Consider the following 19,558-nt stretch of genomic DNA (forward strand, 5'->3'; position numbering starts at 1 on the left):
CGACAAGTCGAGGATGCATCTTGGCGATTGTTTTATAAAATTCCATACGAAGCAACAATGCCGTCCATAATATTTAACAAATTTCCTTCTTCTACATGAAAGGAAACAGAAAATATTAAAATATAATAGTTTTGTACGTTAATTTGTACGCGTACTCATTTTAATTTAGCTGGATGAAATGCATCGAGTATGCGGAAAATCCTCTCGAGTTGCTGGGTCGTCCGGGCGAAAAAGGCTTAGAGTGCAAATGGTTAATAATTTCTTTTCCTATTTTACACTCATAAATGAATCCTTAGACCATAATCGAAGAAAACCTGCATGCAAGTGGTTTTCACTTCGCTCTTCAAAGGCTGCAAAGTTACCTTTTTACGAGCAAACGAAAGCCATCGTCTGCAGGACTTCTTAAACCTGCGCTTTCGACAAAAATTCCAATTTCCTTCCGCAGGAGGACGCCTCTCGTGGATAACTCTAGGACCATCAGCACCCAAGGACCGATCGGAAGCATCCTTAACCCAGATTCACTGCTGCTCGGTACGAAACTCTAAGTCAATTCGTCCATTGGGTCGCCAGGGCGATTTTCATAGACGTCAATAGACGAATATTAAGGTAAGCTTGTAAACTGAAAGATGTAACGACGTTCTTATTATCTTCAATCGCGATCACCGAAATAATCAACAAACACCGTAATCTCGGTTAAGTAGTAATTGAAAAATGTCCTCGAACGGAGGTGGTAGCTTTGAGGTGGTGATGAGTGGACTTCCGGTTAGCCGGCACTTCCGGCACGCAAACCTGTTGAGCTCCGGAGTCTTAACCCTTTGCCAGGGCAGCAGGTTAAATTCCTTCCACGTTTGTTAGAACCGTGATTTTCACCATTGAGTTGGTCTAGAAACCTCGCTAGCTTAAGGCGAAATGAAACACGTCTAGGAACTTGATCGACGTCTATAAAAAAGATTTTTCTACATACCTATATTGCCGACGTTCGTTTTTATATTGACAGCTGGGCCGAATTATATTGGGTATTGTACTAAATGGGATACTTCACCTGTCGTTTTCGTACAATAATTATAAAAAAATTGAAGTAAAAGTCCAGAAATCCTCAGGATTTATAGTTTCTAAGGACGTAATTAGCTGCAGAGGGACCTCCTGCGCCATCTGTGAATTCCGTGTCAACTAAATTTTCACTCCGAGACCTCATATTATCATTGTTTTAGCATGACAGCGTATAAGACACTTTTTTTGCCTTTATCCCCATTCAAATACGAGCTTCACGATTACCAGTGTTCTAAATTGTCGTACAATTGTCTTGGCACTTTCGTTTCTCATATTAGAGCGTTAAATAGTTGGACATCGATCGAAATATGAGAGCTCGACGCCATTATGATTCTCGTCTGGGCTAAGTTAAAAAATGTTTTGTCAAAAATGAAAACTTTGAAAGTGCCAGGATAATTCCTAGGTGCTCACGAGTCATGTGTCAAAGTTTCAGAAGGTTCTATCCAATACCCTTGAAAAAAGTGTTTTATTCGAATCGACTAATTTGAGGGGGGTTTCACTTCACCCTAAGCGTCGATTCATTGTCAATTACTAGATTCACCACTAGGGAATAACGCTCGAATAACTCCACCGAGTGTTCCATTGCGTTCGTATCTCCCGCCGTTACCGGCGCCGGAGTTCGAGGACGCGTCGCTAGATGGCGCGCCCCCGCGCATGCGCCCAGCGTCGATTCCGCGCCCCTCGATCCCGTCGCGTCGTTCGCGGGGCGAAGCTACCCCGCCACGCCACCCTCGGCGCCGCTCGGCAGTCTTCGGGTGCGGTCGGGCGCTCTCGGGTCTTCCTGGGCACCCCGCGCGCCGAAGCCGAAGCCCGAGCCGAGCCGAGCCGAGCCGAGCCGAGCCGGAGCCGAAGCCTTCGAGGGCTCGAAATCTCCGAGCTCACCCCGAGCCGAGTCCGAAAGCTCGCCAGTCTCGAGCTTCGTGCAGACCGGGGGAGATGTACCCTCGCCGTGCGCTCGCGAGGCCCATTGCGTTTGCGTGCGAATCGCGATCGCGGCGTCGCTGCGTGCCTGCCGAGTCCGCACTGACATGAGAGACGTGAGTCAAGCTTCCCTCCCCTCAACCCTCGGCCCATTCCGCACGGATTCCGCATCCTCGGGGCTTGCAGGCCGCGCTTTCCCGTCTCCGAGTCTCCGCGACGCTTCCCGGGGCTTTCGTCGACCCCGTCACGAACTCACCCTTGCGCGACCTGGCGCGAATCCGAAATCTGCCCCCTAACCCCAACCCTCTCCGAATTTCCTGAAAATTCTTCCCCACATTTTGAACCCCCCATAAAATTTCAACAATCGAGACATTTTCTATCCCTTCTTTCTCCCATTGTCTGTATCTCCGATAGGTTAGGTTCGTTACGCCGCCCTGGGAATTCCCGAAATTATCGGATTTCTTTGAGGAGATTCATCGGTTATTATTTAGGTACCTCGAGAGGCAGGTAAGCCGGATGAGGTCAGGAACTCTCTGGGAATAGAATTTTCATCGATTAAATTTTATCGGGCTAGGTCAATTACAAGAGATTGCGGATTCGGGAATTTTTCTCGACCCTTACTTAGGGACGTTCGGTCGCGGTAGGTTGGATTAGGTTAGGAACCCGTTGGGGATTGGCCTTTATAAAGGTTCTATTTTATCGGGTTGGGTCAATTGGCATCGATTGCGGAGTCGCGATTTCTTCTTCAATCTTTCTCCAGGTTATTTCTTCTTATTGCTTAGGTACGCTGGGGTAGGTCAGGTCAGCTTAGGTTAGGTTGCGTCGCCGTTGTGGACGACTCGCCGGAGCGACGTCGCCGAGAAGCAGTCCGGACTGCGCTGACGCGACGGACGCTGGTCCACGAGTTTTTTTACCCTTCTCTTTTCTTCCGGACTTTGAATTTCTCAATTCCGAGCTGCGATTCACTCCCTCGATGCCTTCACGAAACATATTGGAAATGGGCTTGTTTCCAATCTCCGGAAAATTCGGATCTTGCCTTTGTTGCATGGACGGCATTTAACAGTGTTATGTCGTGGCGATGCACACGAGAGTATGCTGATCCACACTGTTTTAACCGACGCGTCCCGTGTCAGCAATTTGAATAATGGATTCTTAAGTCCACCATTGCCCTACTGCAAAGAATTCAGAAGTCCCATAGAAGCCCAGATCCTATGTTAGCGCTTGATGCTCTAAAAGTTGGCTGACAAACCAGAACTGGGGGTAAAAGAGAGATCGCATGTGTTAGCCAACGATACCTTACATACGGGAGGAAGAGATACGCGTATAGAAAGGCGAGTATTGTGGGTAGGATAATGAAAGAATGCAATTCGCTACATATCGCCATAAGATTAACCGTTTGAGTCCCAAGCAGCGCGATCGCGCTGTTCAGATTCTATGTCGAGAAAACCCAACACATTTCGAGCGTTCTGGACAACTAGCGGTGCGTCACCGATCGTCGAAGTCGCGCGCTCAGATTTACTCACCCAAGTACATCTCCTTCCTTTAATGTAAATAATAAATCTTACAATTCAAGAAACGCTATCGCGCCGATTAGGATTCATCGACGTAAAATAAACGAAGCGCTATCACGCCGCTTGGGATTTATCGACATAAAATAAAAGAAGCGCTATCGCGCTGCTTGGGTCTTCTCGTACTCATTTAGAGAAAGTGCGATTGCGCCGTTCAGGATTCTTTGACAGAGTTTTTTCAATACCCCCTGGGACTCAAACGGTTAATTTGAACGAATGAGGACCACGGAGAGATCGCACACCTCGGGACAAGTTTCTGAAAATGTCCTCACGGATCATGGGAGTTTTTACGATGATTGAGATGGGACGATTAACGAATTCGACCTGCACGTCAGGTTAGATCTTTGTTCGGTTTCGATGTTAACCGTTCGATTGATTTTTTGGTTCCGAGTTGTCTCTTTCGAACGAGAGACTTTAGCGCTGTTGCGGAGGCAGGTCGCATATTTTCTAAAGAAATTTGATTAGTCGTGGCCCTATGCATGCGGACGCCTAGATTCCAAAATTTGAACGCTCATTGATTGTCGAAATACGCGCTGGAGTCAAGGAACCGCCCGAAAAGCCAAGGGCCACTTCGGTTATTTTTTTCCCCGGAAAAACCTAAAAAGGTGGAGGGCACATGGCCTCACCGTAGGTGGTCCCTGTCGCCAGAGATCCGACAATGGCCCGCGACTCTAAAAAACTCCGCTTAAGGGTTAGGAGAACGAAGACGATTCGATGGGTAGGAAGTACGGGCTGAAACTAGAGAAGGGTTTTCCGGAGAATGTTTCCGGGGATAATACATTTTCTTAAGCATGTTACTGCGCCGAAAACTCTCCGCGAAGCAACAGAAAGCTCAAACTAAAATGATCTAAATATCCGTTGTAATGAAAATTATGGTCATTTTGATCTTTTGTGAATTATTACGTCGGTTGGGCTTTGTAAGGGAGAGATTTGACCCCTTACCTTAGGATTTAAATTCCAATAGCGCGTGCCATAGACAAGAAAAATGTCGGTCATACATCTTTTTCGGTTATTTTTTCCCCGAAAAAACCCAAAAAAGTGGAGTGCACATGACCTCACCACAGATAGTCACTGTCGCCAGAGATCCGACAATGGCCCGCGACGACGCGACTCTAAAAAACTCCGCTTAAGGGTTAGGAGAACGAAGACGATTCGATGGGTAGGAAGTACGGTCTGAAACTAGAGAAGGGTTTTCCGGAGAATGTTTCTGGGGATAATACATTTTCTTAAACACGTTGCTTCGCCGAAAACTCTCCCCGAAGCAACAGAAAGCTCAAACTAAAATGATCTAAACATTCGCCTTAATGAAAATTCTGGTCATTTTGATCTTTTGTGAATTATTACATCGGTTGGGCTTTGTAAGGGTGGGATTTAACCCCTTGTCTTACGATTTAAATTTCAATTGCGCGTGCCATAAGCAACAAAAATGTCGGTCATACATCTTTTTCGGTTATTTTTTCCCCGAAAAAACCCAAAAAAGTGGAGTGCACATGACCTCACCACAGATAGTCACTGTCGCCAGAGATCCGACAATGGTCCGCGACAACGCGACGCTAAAAAACTCCGCTTAAGGGTTAGGAGATTGAAGACGATTCGATGGGTAGGAAGTATGGTCTGAAACTAGAGAAGGGTTTTCCGGAGAATGTTTCTGGGGATAATACATTTTCTTAAACACGTTGCTTCGCCGAATACCCTTCGCGAAGCAACAGAAAGCTCAAACTAAAATGATCTAAACATCCGTTGTAATGAAAATTCTGGTCATTTTGATCTTTTGTGAATTATCACGTCGGTTGGGCTTTGTAAGGGTGGGATTTAACCCCTTGCCTCACGATTTAAATTCCAATTGCGCGTGCCATAAACAAGAAAAATGTCGGTCATACACCGGGCCATTTCACGGTTTGGCTGAACGTTCAAAGTCTCACATGTCTCTCATACGTTTTGTTTACCATTGGCCCGATTGACATACCATGTCTCTCACACGTTTTGTTCACGTTTGGCCCAATTGATATACCACGTCTCACAGGATATTGTAAGTGAAGGGGTTAAACTGGATTTTATAAAATTGGAACCGTTAAGGTGAAATGAAAGAGTCATTCTATATATCAAAACGTCAAATTATTCCTAAAAACGTTTGAAACGTTAATACGTGATTACGGAGGCCCTAAGGAAGACTGCAATGCTCGTGAAATTTAATTTTTTAACCAAATTCTTTTTTTATTGCGCCTAGACTAGAACCAAAATCACATTTTTTTGTGAAAAATCAAATTTCACCAGAATCGCGTTCTTCCTTAGGGCTTCCATAATCACGAGTTAGTTTCAAACGATTCGGTGCACCCAGTGTAGAGAAAAGTTTTATAAATATTTTTCGTTTTATGTATATAGAATGACCCTTTCATATCACCTTAAATGCCCGTGGTCACCTCGTCTGCTTAGGAATAAAAAATACAAGCATTATCTTTTATTCTGTCCTTTTCCCCGGAAGATGTTGAATTTTAAGAATGCAACTTCCGCTTGCCGAGTTTGCGGGCGGAAGGACAATGAGAATTGTAACAATCCGAGGGTTAGTTAATTTGTTTGAAATTCTCACTTTCTGAATGTGGTTACCCTCTTCCTCTTTGCATTTTATGTCTCTCGCTTTCAGCCTTTTGGTTCTCTTGAATCAAAAGGGGTTTTGTACTTCCTCAAGGGATGATTTTTTCTCGTCAAAGTAAAATGCGTATTCTCAAAGCTGCTGTTCTTTTTGGAAGTTTTTCAAAGAAGTTAGCTCGCTTTGGTCGAAACGATCGTTCCATTGTCGACAGTCTTCGAGATGCAACACTTTGCTCCCTGTCCTTTTCTACAAAGAAATGCTTAACTGCAAGAATGCAATTTTCACTGGCGGGATTTAAACGAACGGAAGGAATTGTTCTAAAATAAGGCTAGTTAGTTATCTCATCTAAAGTTAATCGATCTTGAGGCATTAATTGAATTTTTAGGTTCCAAATGAAATTATCTTCCACTTTACCTTTTAAACTTTCCGCCGTTCCGAGTGTTTAGTATTTGTTAATTAAGACAAGGAAATGCTTAAATGCAAGAATACAATTTTTACTGGCGGGATTTAAACGAACGAAAGGAATTGTTCTAATATAAGGCTAGTTAATTTAATCGACCCTGAGGCATTAATTGAAATTCTTAGGTTCCAAATGTAATTATCTTCCACTTTGCCTTTTAAACTTTCCGCCGTTCCGAGTGTTTAGTATTTGTTAATTAAGACAAGGAAATGCTTAAATGCAAGAATACAATTTTTACTGGCGGGATTTAAACGAACGAAAGGATTTTTTCTAATATAAGGCTAATTAAGTTAATCGATCCTCAGGCATTAATTGAATTTTTAGGTTCCAAATGAAATTATCTTCCACTTTGCCTTTTAAACTTTCCGCCGCTCCGAGTGTTTAGTATTTGTTAATTAAGATATTTAATGTAAACCCTTCTTGATGATTTCTTTTTTCTTACGATTGGTAAAGTAAAGTGAATACTTTATAATTCTTGTTCCTTCTTTCAAATTTCTAAGATATTCTCTAAGATATCTTCTAAGATCTTTCAGATTTCTAACAAGGAAGGTATCTCAGGTCGATCTCTCCGATTTGATATTTTTTATAATATGTTATAGTAGACTTAAAACTAAGCGACACGTATTTTTTTTTATCTGCCATTAAACACTTTAAGGGGGTGAAACCACCATCCAAAGTAAGGCATGTCAAGGGGCGATTTGGCAGTTTCACCCACAAGAACATAATATTTTTCATTTCTCGTTATGAGAAAACCTTTTCAGGTGGATTGGTTAAAAAATATTATGTTCTTGTGGGTGAAACTGCCAAATCGCCCCTTCACATGCCTTACTTTGGATGGTGGGTTCACCCCCTTAAAGTGTTTAATGGAAGATAAAAAAAGAATACGTGTCGCTTAGTTTTCAGTCTACGATGACACCACTAGTAGCACAAAATATTTGTCCAATATTTTCTNATTATTGCAACAATTTTGAATTGCACCGAACATCATTAATGATTTTCTGTGATTTATTATTTAAACGTTCGTGTATGTATAGAACAAAAAAGAACGGGGTATCGAGGTGTGGCATGTTTTTTTTCTGCAGAAAACAATAGTACATGTATAACCACATTGTCGCAGCTTAATAATGGTATAGTCCTTAGAGGGCGGTTTAGTATTTCTCGGACAAATAAAATGGATACTTTTAGACTTTTATATTTTCTCTTGATTTTTGAGGTTCGCTTGCGTAGGTCGGGGATGATTATCCCACTGTAGACGGTCTCAGAGATGCAACCCATTGTCCTCCGTCGGGAGAAATCAAATCGGAGAGATCGACCTGGGATACCTTCCTTGCAAGATATAGTAAGATCTTTCAAATTTCTAAGATATAGTAAGATTCTATCAAATTTCTAAAACTCTCTTGCTTAGGATAAGCATAGTTATTAAACGGTAGATGGCTTTAGGGATGCATCTCATTGCACATTTTTCCCCCAAAAAGCTTAAATTCCAAAGATGCAACTTTTGCTGATAGATCAAACAGAAATAATGACCACGCTAATGTTCTAGTTAAGTGCAAACGTTGATTGGAATTCTTTTTTACACATTTATTTCGGCTTTCAGTTTTGCTCGCTTTCGGCTTTGTAGTCTTCCGGAATCAGGAATGGTATAGTCCTTAGAGGGCGGTTTAGTATTTCTCGGACAAATAAAATGGATACTTTTAGACTTTTATATTTTCTCTTGATTTTTGAGGTTCGCTTGCGTAGGTCGGGGATGATTATCCCACTGTAGACGGTCTCAGAGATGCAACCCATTGTCCTCCGTCGGAGGATCCTCTTGTCTCTGGCCACGAATTAAGACACCAAAGTCAAATGATCTTTTCGGTCTTGAACGACAGAATGGCGTTCTCCGTCACGTACCCACCTGGCGACGGTTCAAAGAGGGTCTACTTATTTTTTTCCGAAACGTGTCGGTGTCCTTGCAGGTGGTCGTATGCGTAAATTACCCGGATTAAGAAACTCGGTAGAGTTTCGCGCCAAATATATATATAATTGAGGCGCGAAACTCAGACCTAGTCATTATCTGCAAAGTTCAGTCTGGCGGGTCAAATTGAACAATGAATGTCGCTTTCTGAACCTCTTGAATGAGTAATGTCAACTTTAACAGGGCCATCGAGATTGGACGATTTTTCTGCGTTTTTTAACCTACGAACGAAACCGATTGGCATTTCATTTCCCGCAATGACAGGAACGAAATTGTTGGACATTAAAGTGATGCCTCCCCCCCCAAAATCAGTTGATTCGAATAATGCACTTTTTTTCAAAGGTATTCGATAGAACCGCTTGAAACTTTGACATAGGAATAACGGAAAGCGTTCACTATCTCGATACTTTTTGTCAAGTTTAACACTAGAACTACCGAGACCAGTCAAAATTACTGGTTTCAATTGTGCCATCCTATACAAAAAAAAATCCGCCGGTAGTTCTAGTGTTAAAGAAAAACTTTAGAACGTTTGTTACCGTGGTAACAAACATTGGTCCCGTGTTATCTATAGCGATTTCCTCAACTTGTGGAGCGTTCAAGTGGCCGATTGGCGCGGCACAGCAAAAATGAATCACTCAACCTCGCCGATTGTCGCTTATCTAATTGCGCTACTAAAATAAAATATATATCATTTGGAAGAAGAAAAGCGCCTGTCTATGTTGGAAAACGAACAAAATGACGTCATTTGAAATTTTAGCTTGATTTTACACGTAGACGTCATCGTGAATCATTGATAACTTTTTAGATTCATGTCACGCGATCATAATGAATAATCGTTAGAAAACCAACGTCTTCTTATATCGCTTAAGGTGAAGTGAAACACGTCGAGGAACTTGTTCAACGGCGATAAAGATTTTTTTGAATACCTACCAGACAACAACCTGCAGAAAACAAGTGTGTTTATATAACCATATTGTTGCAGCTTAATGTTCCATTTTCCTATCATTGCAATAATTTTTTAATTGAACCGAACATCATTAATGATTTTATGTGATTTATTATTTAAACGTTCGTGTATGTATAGAACAAAAAAGAACGGGGTATCGAGGTGTGGCATGTTTTTTTTCTGCAGAAAACAATAGTGCATGTATAACGACATTGTCGCAGCTTAATGTTCTATTTTCCTATTATTGCAACAATTTTGAATTGCACCGAACATCATTAATGATTTTCTGTGATTTATTATTTAAACGTTCGTGTATGTATAGAACAAAAAAGAACGTGGTATCGAGATGAGGCACGTTTTCTTTCTGCAGAAAACAATAGTACATGTATAACCACATTGTCGCAGCTTAATGTTCCATTTTCCTATCATTGCAATAGTTTTTTAATTGAACCGATCATTAATGATTTTATGTGATTTATTATTTAAACGTTCGTGTATGTATAGAATAAAAAAGAACGGGATATTGAGGTGAGGCACGATTTCTTTCTGCAGAAAACAATAGTACATGTATAACCACATTGTCGCAGCTTAATATTCCATTTTCCTATCATTGCAATAGTTTTTTAATTGAACCGAACATCATTAATGATTTTATGCGATTTATTATTTAAACGTTCGTGTATGTATAGAACAAAAAAGAACGGGGTATCAAAGTGGAGCATGTTTCCTTTTTGCAGAAAACAATAGTACATGTATAACCACATTGTCGCAGCTTAATGTTCTATTTCCCTATTATTGCAACAATTTTGAATTGAACCGAACATCTTTAATGACGATGTAGTATCAGACGATTAGGTACCTGCAAGATTTACCATTTATAGAAACGTTTCTAAAAGTAAAATGCTTATATGAAGATGTTGAATTAACATTACGAAAAAGACGTCTTTTTAAACTAATTTACAAGAGAATTATCAAGTAATGTTATAGAGAAGAGACGTCGTATCATGGCGTTTGCATTTTACGCAGAATATGAAATGCAGGAGAGTTTCAGCGCAGGCGATGAATGTCATGCTTCAACTTCCCCTTTCGTATTCAATAGAGAAGTTTCAGATCTACTTAAGCACCACCAAAGATTTAATGTGGTAGCAGACAATTATCCAAAACTTCAATCGTAAAAAGGAATCGTAAAATTAGCTGTGCTGGGAGGAGGCTCGCGTTGAGTTGATATCACGAGAGGAATGTGTCTCTCGAATAATTTGAAGGAGAATTACCAATTAAAGTCATATAAAGTGATAGTATGGTATCATTTTCGAAGCTTGATTATATCACACCAAAGCGAGGGTTAACGTCACATAGTGGTTGGTTTCTGAATGAGATATGTCCCCATAATTATGAAAGTGGTCCAAGTCAAAATTGAAAAAAAAAATGAGTTTATCAGTTATTTCACGCCACATTATTTCAAACGAAATTAATTCAATGTAATTTCGAAACAAAAAATATATGACTTAGACCACTTTCATAATTATGGGCACATATGACAAAACTGTTTTAGTACAGGATGTGTTTATCAAGATTTCTGTTTCGCAATGCATCGGTCAATTTTGGATTCACCCATTGTATATATCGACAGTGCAGGAGGCGAATATTAGCCATCAAATTCTATTTTATAATAAATTGGAAACCTTTCGATGCACCTATTCTAGGTAATGTGGAAGGTTTTACGTGATATTGGACTATTACCTGTAAATTTGGCCGCAAGGAAATGTTTCTAAATCAGTGACGTCAGGAGGTTCCTCATACTGACAATAGGAATATCACACACAGTTACAGGTTCTCCGAAATTAATCGAAACATTAACATGGATTTATCTAAAGCTTTGAATGTTGTAAATGTCAGCGTTATGGCCTGGAACACGCAAGGGGTTGTTTCTACGCGTCCTTTGAATTCAGGGAAATAATCTGCCTTTTACGGTCCGATTGCATGATTTGCTGTTCGTTATTAGCCTTATTATTGCCTACACAATAATGCATCACTTTTCGCGTTGCCACAAATTACGTTTTGACATTTCAAGCTGCTACCAAGTGACGCATCTTCTAAGAGACAAGTAAAGGGTGTCCCAAAATTCACGCAGGATTTGAATTTTCCGCCATTTGTGCGGTAAAGTGTTGCCAACGAAAAGAAAAGACAGCGTGACAGCTGAAAATTCAGGGTTATTAAAAATGGTGCGCTACACGAAAGAACAACCCCTAGTAGCACAAAATATTTGTCCTATATTTTCTATATATTTAACGAATATCGTACATTTTGTAAATATTTACCAGACATTTGAAATATTTGCAAAACGATTACTTTAGAATATTATCTCTGTAATATTTATGATATTAGCTCCATGTGTTTGCATAATATTTTTCTATCGGATATGCAAAACATTTCGTTTCATTTTAATACAAGTATTTGGTTAAATATTATCTGCCGAATACATTGTAACGTTTTAAAGATATTTAAAATCAAAATCACACGTTTTGCTCCCATAATGAAAATAGCGGAACGAAAATATTAGAAAAATTTCTCGTGTTTTTTGATACCAAATGAAGTGTCCGATAATACTCGTGAAGTAAAAAATATATTTTCATTGTGTTCACGAGTTAAAAAATATAATTTCTCTATATGTTTATAAATTATTGAAACTAAATATGTCATTGAGATTTTCAACAAATATTTCAAATATCTCCGAATGAAATCTACAAGAAGTCTTAAAAAATGTGTCGCTTGAGATATTTAGCAAAGATTACAAAGAAATATTTATTGATTATTATATGCTATTAGGGATATTATAAAAGAAATCAAATCGGAGAGATCGACCTGGGATATCTTCCTTGCAAGATATAGTAAGATCTTTCAAATTTCTAAGATATAGTAAGATTCTATCAAATTTCTAANAAATATTTCGGATATCTTCGAATGAAATCTACAAGAAACCTTAAAAAATCTGTCGCTTGAGATATTTAGCAAAGATTACAAAGAAATATTTAGAAATTATTCTATGCTACTAGGGACGCGTACAGCTCGAGAAACAATTCAATTACTGCATTAGTCATTTTCTGGTCGGGTAATTTCCCGATTTGATGATCAGAATTGGCCGCCCAGATCATGCGATTTAACGCCGTTGGACTTTTTTCTTTGGGGTTTTTTTAAGTCTAAGGTTTATGCCAACAAGCCCACGACCACCCACACCTTGAAGGAGGAAATTAAGCACTATATCAATGAAATTCAGTCACATTTATACAAAGCGGTCATGGAAAATTTCAACAAAGGTGCGCGTATGTGCCAGCAAAGCCGTGGAGACCATTTACCCGATATGCTATTCCATACCCTAGTAGCATAGAATAATTTCTAAATATTTCTTTGTAATCTTTGCTAAATATTTCAAGCGACAGATTTTTTAAGATTTCATGTAGACTTCATTTGAAGATATTTGAAATATTTGTTGAAAATCTCAATTTAAAATTTCATATTTAGTTTCAATAATTTATAAACATATAGAGAAATTATTTTTTTAACCTATTAACATAATAAAAATACATTTTTAACTTCACGACTATTATCGGACACTTCATTTGGTATGAAAAAACAGGAGAAATTTTTCTAATATTTTCGTTCCCCTATTTCATTATGGGAGCATATTGTGTGATTTTGATTTTAAATATTCTTAAAGCGTTTATAATGTATTCGGCATATAATATTTAACCAAATACTTGTATTAAAATTAAACGAAATGTTTTGCATATCCGATAGAAAAATATTATGCAAACACATGGAGCTAATATCATAAATATTACAGAGATAATATTCTAAAGTAATCGTTTTGCAAATATTTCAAATGTCTGGTAAATATTTACAAAATGTACGATATTCGTTAAATATATAGAAAATATAGGGCAAATATTTTGTGCTACTTGGGTACATAACCCTATGCTGTATACTTTATGAATCAATAAAAAATTTACAATTTTTAATACTAAACCTGTGCTTTCTATCAAAATTACTTCTTGCGTGAATTTTGGGACACCCTTTAATTACAGAAATTGCCTTATGATATGAATAAAATACCTAATGACATAAATGGTACATTCTGATAATTTATAAGAAGGTATAGAATATCATCCCTGTGCCCGAGAGAATGTCCAGGATAATTTTTTCCGGAATTCCTTCGACGAGGTGCAATACCGAGGAGAGGAATTTCACCGAAGAATTTCATTATTAGCCTCGCTAGTTACCTGGCGTACCGTGCCCTCGCAAACCACCCCTTGAATATCCCGATACTCCGGAGAACGCGAAGGGTAGTTTTTGTTTAAAGTTGCGATGTTAGTCCTCCGTGAACTGCGCCGGTAAGAGCAATTCCGCGCGAAAATCTAATTATCCCTTATTACAAGTCGGGGTACGTGCACCTACGTATTGCATTCCGAGCAATTTCCATCCTCTCCCATTTTCTATTTAACCCTTTGTATAAGGTCTAGGTGTTCTGGGGACTATTCCCGTCCTTTTAAAGAAACTTCCCTATTCCTTGATGAACATTGCGCCGTTTTAAGGTGATGTGAAACCCCCTTCAAATCAGTCGATTCGAATTCAACACTTTTTTTTAAGGGTATCAGACCAAACTGTCCGAAACTTTGACACATCACTCCTGATCATCTAATAATTGTCCTGACACATTGAAAATTTGGAATTTTTATAAAAAATTATTTAACTCAGCCCAGAACAGAACCAAAACGGCGTCGATCTCTGATATTTCGATCAATATACAATTATCGAAGGCTCTGATATGAGAATCGAAAGGGTCAAGACAATTTTGCGACAATTTAGAACACTCTGGTAGTCGATAAACTCGCATTTCAACGGGATAAAGGCAAAAAAAGTGTTGTACGCGCTTCTATGCTAAAACGATGGGAATACGAGGTCTCGGAGTGAAAATTTAATTGACCTGGAAATCACAGATGGCGCAGGGGGTCCCTCTGCAGTCAATTAGGGCCAGAAAGCATGAATCCAGAGGATTTCTAGAGTTTTACTTAGATTTCTTTATAATTATTGTCCGAAAACGACAGGTGGAGTATGCCATTTGGTACAATACTCAATATAATTCGACACAGCCGTCAATATAAAAACGAACGTCGACAACGTAGGCATTTAGAAAAACCTTCTTTATCGACGTCGATCAAGTTGCTCGACGTGTTTCACTTCACCTTAAGGTGATGTGAAAGTGGCATCAAAGAGGTATCGCTTCTGAAACTTTTCTCCGAAGTGGGTGTACCGAATCGTCTCAAACTTGATAATGTGAATATGGAGGTTGTAAGGAAGGCCCTGAAACCTATGACATTTCAATTTCAACATAATTTGTTTATAGCTATTTTCAACGGGGAAAGTATTCTCCGAATTGGGGGTACTGATTCGTTTCAGATTTCACCACGTAAATATGGAAGCCCTAAAGTAGGTCCTGAAACTCATGAAAGTTCATTTTTCATAAAAAATGTATTTATTTATCACGGGCTAGAACCAACATGGCGTGGCCTGGGCACGTTTTCGATGTTTTACGCTTCTTGGAAGCTTAAAATCGAAAATGAAGAGTTTGAGGACCTGGCTTGAACAATTTAGAATACCGTAGAAATGAAATATTACAGTGCCAAGTGGGAAAATATGGAAAATACTTCCACCAACGATTCCACGAGAATGCTGGCCGGTCCCATGGCTAACACGTGTTTTTTGAGCAAAAATTTAGTTGCAGCTAAACGTCACAGATGGCGACGTTGGTCCTAAACAGTCGTTAGAATAATGAATTCACGAGATTTGAACAGTTTTACGTCGATCTTTTCATCATTACTTTATCGAAATAACATATGGAACGCTTAAGTTCGTATAATTCTCGTATAATATGGAAAATACTTCCACCAACGATTCCACGAGAATGCTGGCTGGTCCCATGGCTAATACGTGTTTTTTGAGCAAAAATTTAATTGCAGCTAAACGTCACAGATGGCGACGTTGGTCCTAAACAGTCGTTAGAATAATGAATTCACGGGATTTCAACAGTTTTACGTCGATTTTTTCATCATTACTTTATCGAAATAACGTATGGAACGCTTAAGTTCGTATAATTCTCAACGTAGACTGTAAAAGACCAACATAAATATAAATGTCGGTAACGGAGTGCGCCAGCTTATGTTGCCACTTAAGTATTCAGGATGACATTACTCCCAAAAAGGGTATAGATGAATTTTATTTCATCGACGTCGATTAAATTTCTCAGCGCCTTTCGTATCATCATAAATCGCATGTGAAATGCCCTCTAATTTTCCGAGTATCTTTCGGTATTTATTCCGAATTCATTTTTCCAGCCTTTTGTGTCCTTTCCATTTATCTTTTTCGCATTTCCATTTCTCCTTTTTAGGATTTTCGGTTTCACGGCCAAGGCCAGACAGAAGAAGGTCACGTGTCGTGCTTCGCAATCTGTCGCGGTACAGCTATAAGTAGTTGTACCAGTTGAAATATGTATATACTCTCTTGAAAGGAAAAAAAAATGATATCGACGACCTTGACGAAAATTATCCTTTCATCGCCACGTTGGCCTTTCCGGATCAGGGAGGTTTTCCCCTTGACACTTTTTTTTTCTCTCCTCTAAAGAAGAAATTTTGGAGGGTATCTTTTTATATGGGCCACTCGGCAGATTGGAAAGACGAGCGGATGTACTTGCGAATTGTGCGGTTTCTTTCTTATTATTATATATGTTACCGTGAATGACCGAAATTGGAAAATGTCGACTTTTACCGGTGAATGTCATCAGATACCAAATACGTCGGTGAAAGATCGAATATTTCATTACATTGTTGTACATTCGGACCCTCTCCAATGTGTGTCGACAATCACACACCGGTGAATGTCAACATTTACCGGTGTAAGTCAGAAANCTCCCATAATGAAATAGCGGTACGAAAATATTAGAAAAATTTCTTGTGTTTTTTCATACCAAATGAAGTGTCCGATAATAGTCGTGAAGTTAAAAATGTATTTTTATTATGTTAATAGGTTAAAAAAATAATTTCTCTATATGTTTATAAATTATTGAAACTAAATATGAAATTTTAAATTGAGATTTTCAACAAATATTTCAAATATCATTGAATGAAATCTACAAGAAATCTTAAAAAATCTGTCGCTTGAGATATTTAGCAAAGATTACAAAGAAATATTTAGAAATTATTCTATGCTACTAGGGTTATGTTGTGTTTTTACATATTTATCGAAATACAGTTTTTATTTTTAAATATTCAATGAAAAAATTCACTTGTTTATATTAAATATGGAGTAAGGCTTATTCTTAGCCGATTGTCATTAACTTAAAATTACGTTTTCATCTTTAAGAAGCGTCACAACAAAAATGTAGGCTCGAAACCTGGTGAAAATTGTTTATTGGTAGCAACGAAATAACTAATTTATGTAAAGTTTAACTTGGTGTAGGAACACTTTTCACATGTTTATTCAGCTTTACCCTTCACTAACAATAAATTTTGGTCGTCAAAATTCGTTGCTATCAATTACGGAAACAAACATGTAAAAATTGTTACAATTGGCTTCGGTCTTTTCTACCTTCCCGAAATGCGTACTATACGTCAGAAAAAAATAAAAATGAGGTTTAAGTAATGAGCAGAGATTGACAGCCTTTTTACTTGAGTAGGACGACGTAGTAAAGCTTATTCCTAGTCGATTGTCATACAATTTCTGCGAGCCGGTATGCGAATTAATAATTCGTGAATATCGACGCGGATTACAAATTCATCGCTTAGAAGAGGAACGTCACTGTTCGATCCGCCGAGACTCGCGCGAGGACAGTTGAATGTAGGCTCATTCAAGAAGGGATCATTTTTTTAAACAGTCCACATAGGGACGCGTTTACCTTCCCTAACAATCTACTTTTTGTCATTTAATGGTATATGAACTGATGATGCCATTGAACGTTACAAAATGTAATAAAAGTTCACTGGCCCTTAATTAACCTCTTTTATTAAATGTATTCGCTTTCCTTCATTTTAAGGTGAAGTGAATGACGTTGAGAAACTTGATCGACGTCGGTAAAAAATGGTTTTCTAAATACGTACGTTCTCGACGTTCGTTTTTATATCGACAGCTATGTCAAATTATATTGAGTACTGTACTAAATGGCATACTCTGTCGTTTTCGCGCAATAATTATAAATAAATCGAAATAAAACTCCAGAAATATCTTGGATTCATGGTTTCTGAAGCCCTAATTGACTGCAGAGGGACCCCCTGCGCCATCTGCGATTTTCGTGTCAACTAAATTTTCACTTCGGAACCTCGTGTTACCGTCATTGACCATAGAAGCGCATAAGACACTTTTTTGCCTTTATTCCGTTCAAATGCGAATTTCTCGATTACCAGAGTGTTCTAAATTGTAGTACAATTGTCCAGATCCTTTTATTTTTTCATGTAGAGTGTTCAATAAATGGTTATCGACACAAATATAAGAGCTCGACGCCATTTTGATTCTGGGCTGGGTTAAGTTAATAAATTTTTGCCGAAAATCCAAATGTTGAAAGTGTCAGGGTAATTCTTAAGTGCTCACCAGTCATGTGTCAAAGTTTCAGACTGTTCGGATCAATTCTCTTGAAAAAAAGTGTCTTATTTGTATCGACTGATTTGAGAGGGGTTTCACATCTCGTTAATAGAAAAACCGAGACCACGAAGAGGGCCCATTTTTTAACTGTATTTCGTGTAGACCCAATTTCCGAGTAACAAGTAGCCAGTAGAATCCCCGAAGCTCGGCAGTAATGGCTTTATCGTTCCATTGTTTAGTCACAGTCCATATCGGAATGAAAATCGGAATCCATGTGCGACACCCATTGTTCGCAGCTGGGGCGGATGCGATTTATAATTGAAAAGTAGCCCCAATTATCGATCCGCTGCTTAGAGCAGAGTGATAACGGCCGATCGGTGAAAACGAAAATGTTCCGTGCGCGACAGACATGTATTTTAAATTCATCGCAGCTTTAGAAATGTCAGAGAAATTTCCAGAAAGGGACTTACTGCTTGCTTGGACCAATCGGGCCATTTACCAATTTAGCAATTTCCTCCCTCCGAAATCCGTTCGTATATTTTAGTTCTCTCCGATACGGTTACACTGCCCCGTACGTCCCATCGCGGAGGTTTAGAGTTCTTTAGAATTTTTTCGGGTTGACCGTCCTTATTCTTTACGGTCGTACCTTCTTTAACGGCGTTCACTACCAAAGTGGGGACGATGACTTCCACCGCTAGATGGCATTAGCATCGAATTCGGTGGGAGGTAATCAAAACGTACTTTCTCGCTCGGATGAGGGTGACGCGACGCACAATGGGCGGTGTTTAGCAACGGGCGAAAAATGTGTGCGTATTTTGCACGTATAGGACTTACACAACGGCTAGACGCCTCTGCACTAGGCGCCGAAACGTGGGTGACCCCCGGCCGCCCGCACACGCCAGTTGGACGTTCCGCCTAGAGTCGGCAACAGTTGCTAAGGAATGCCCAAATTCCTCGCGAGAAACTCGAAAATCCTGAAAAGGGTGCTCCACGGGGACAACGATTTTGAGCGTATTTCTCAACCGATCGAGCTCAACGAGTGCTCGTTTTAAAGATAAAATGTTGACGTGTGTTTATATGGGAGCGATTTTCGATCGAGCACCTCCTTCCTAGGTAAAAGGACATTGAAATTATGTCGTTGCACTTTTATATATGAAAATGACCACTTATCGAAAGTCGCTCCCATATAGACACAGGTCAACGTTTCATCTTCGATATGAGCACTCGTTAAGCTCGATTGGTTTAGAAATACGTTCCGAATCGTTGTCCCCGTGAGGCTCTGCAAAATCGCTAGAGTGGTGAGCGCCCTTAACTTCACCGCTAACACGTGCGCGCAGCATGCACCCGGGCATACAGCATGTTTTCCATCTCCACGGCAACCAGAAAATTTTCGTTTTTACCCAACCGTATTGGACAGCTATCGACCAATCACGAGGCCGAA

The sequence above is a fragment of the Orussus abietinus genome, unplaced genomic scaffold (genome assembly GCF_000612105.2).
Source record: "Orussus abietinus isolate OABI.00-Male unplaced genomic scaffold, Oabi_2.0 scaffold272, whole genome shotgun sequence".
In the NCBI taxonomy this organism is placed as follows: domain Eukaryota; kingdom Metazoa; phylum Arthropoda; class Insecta; order Hymenoptera; family Orussidae; genus Orussus; species Orussus abietinus.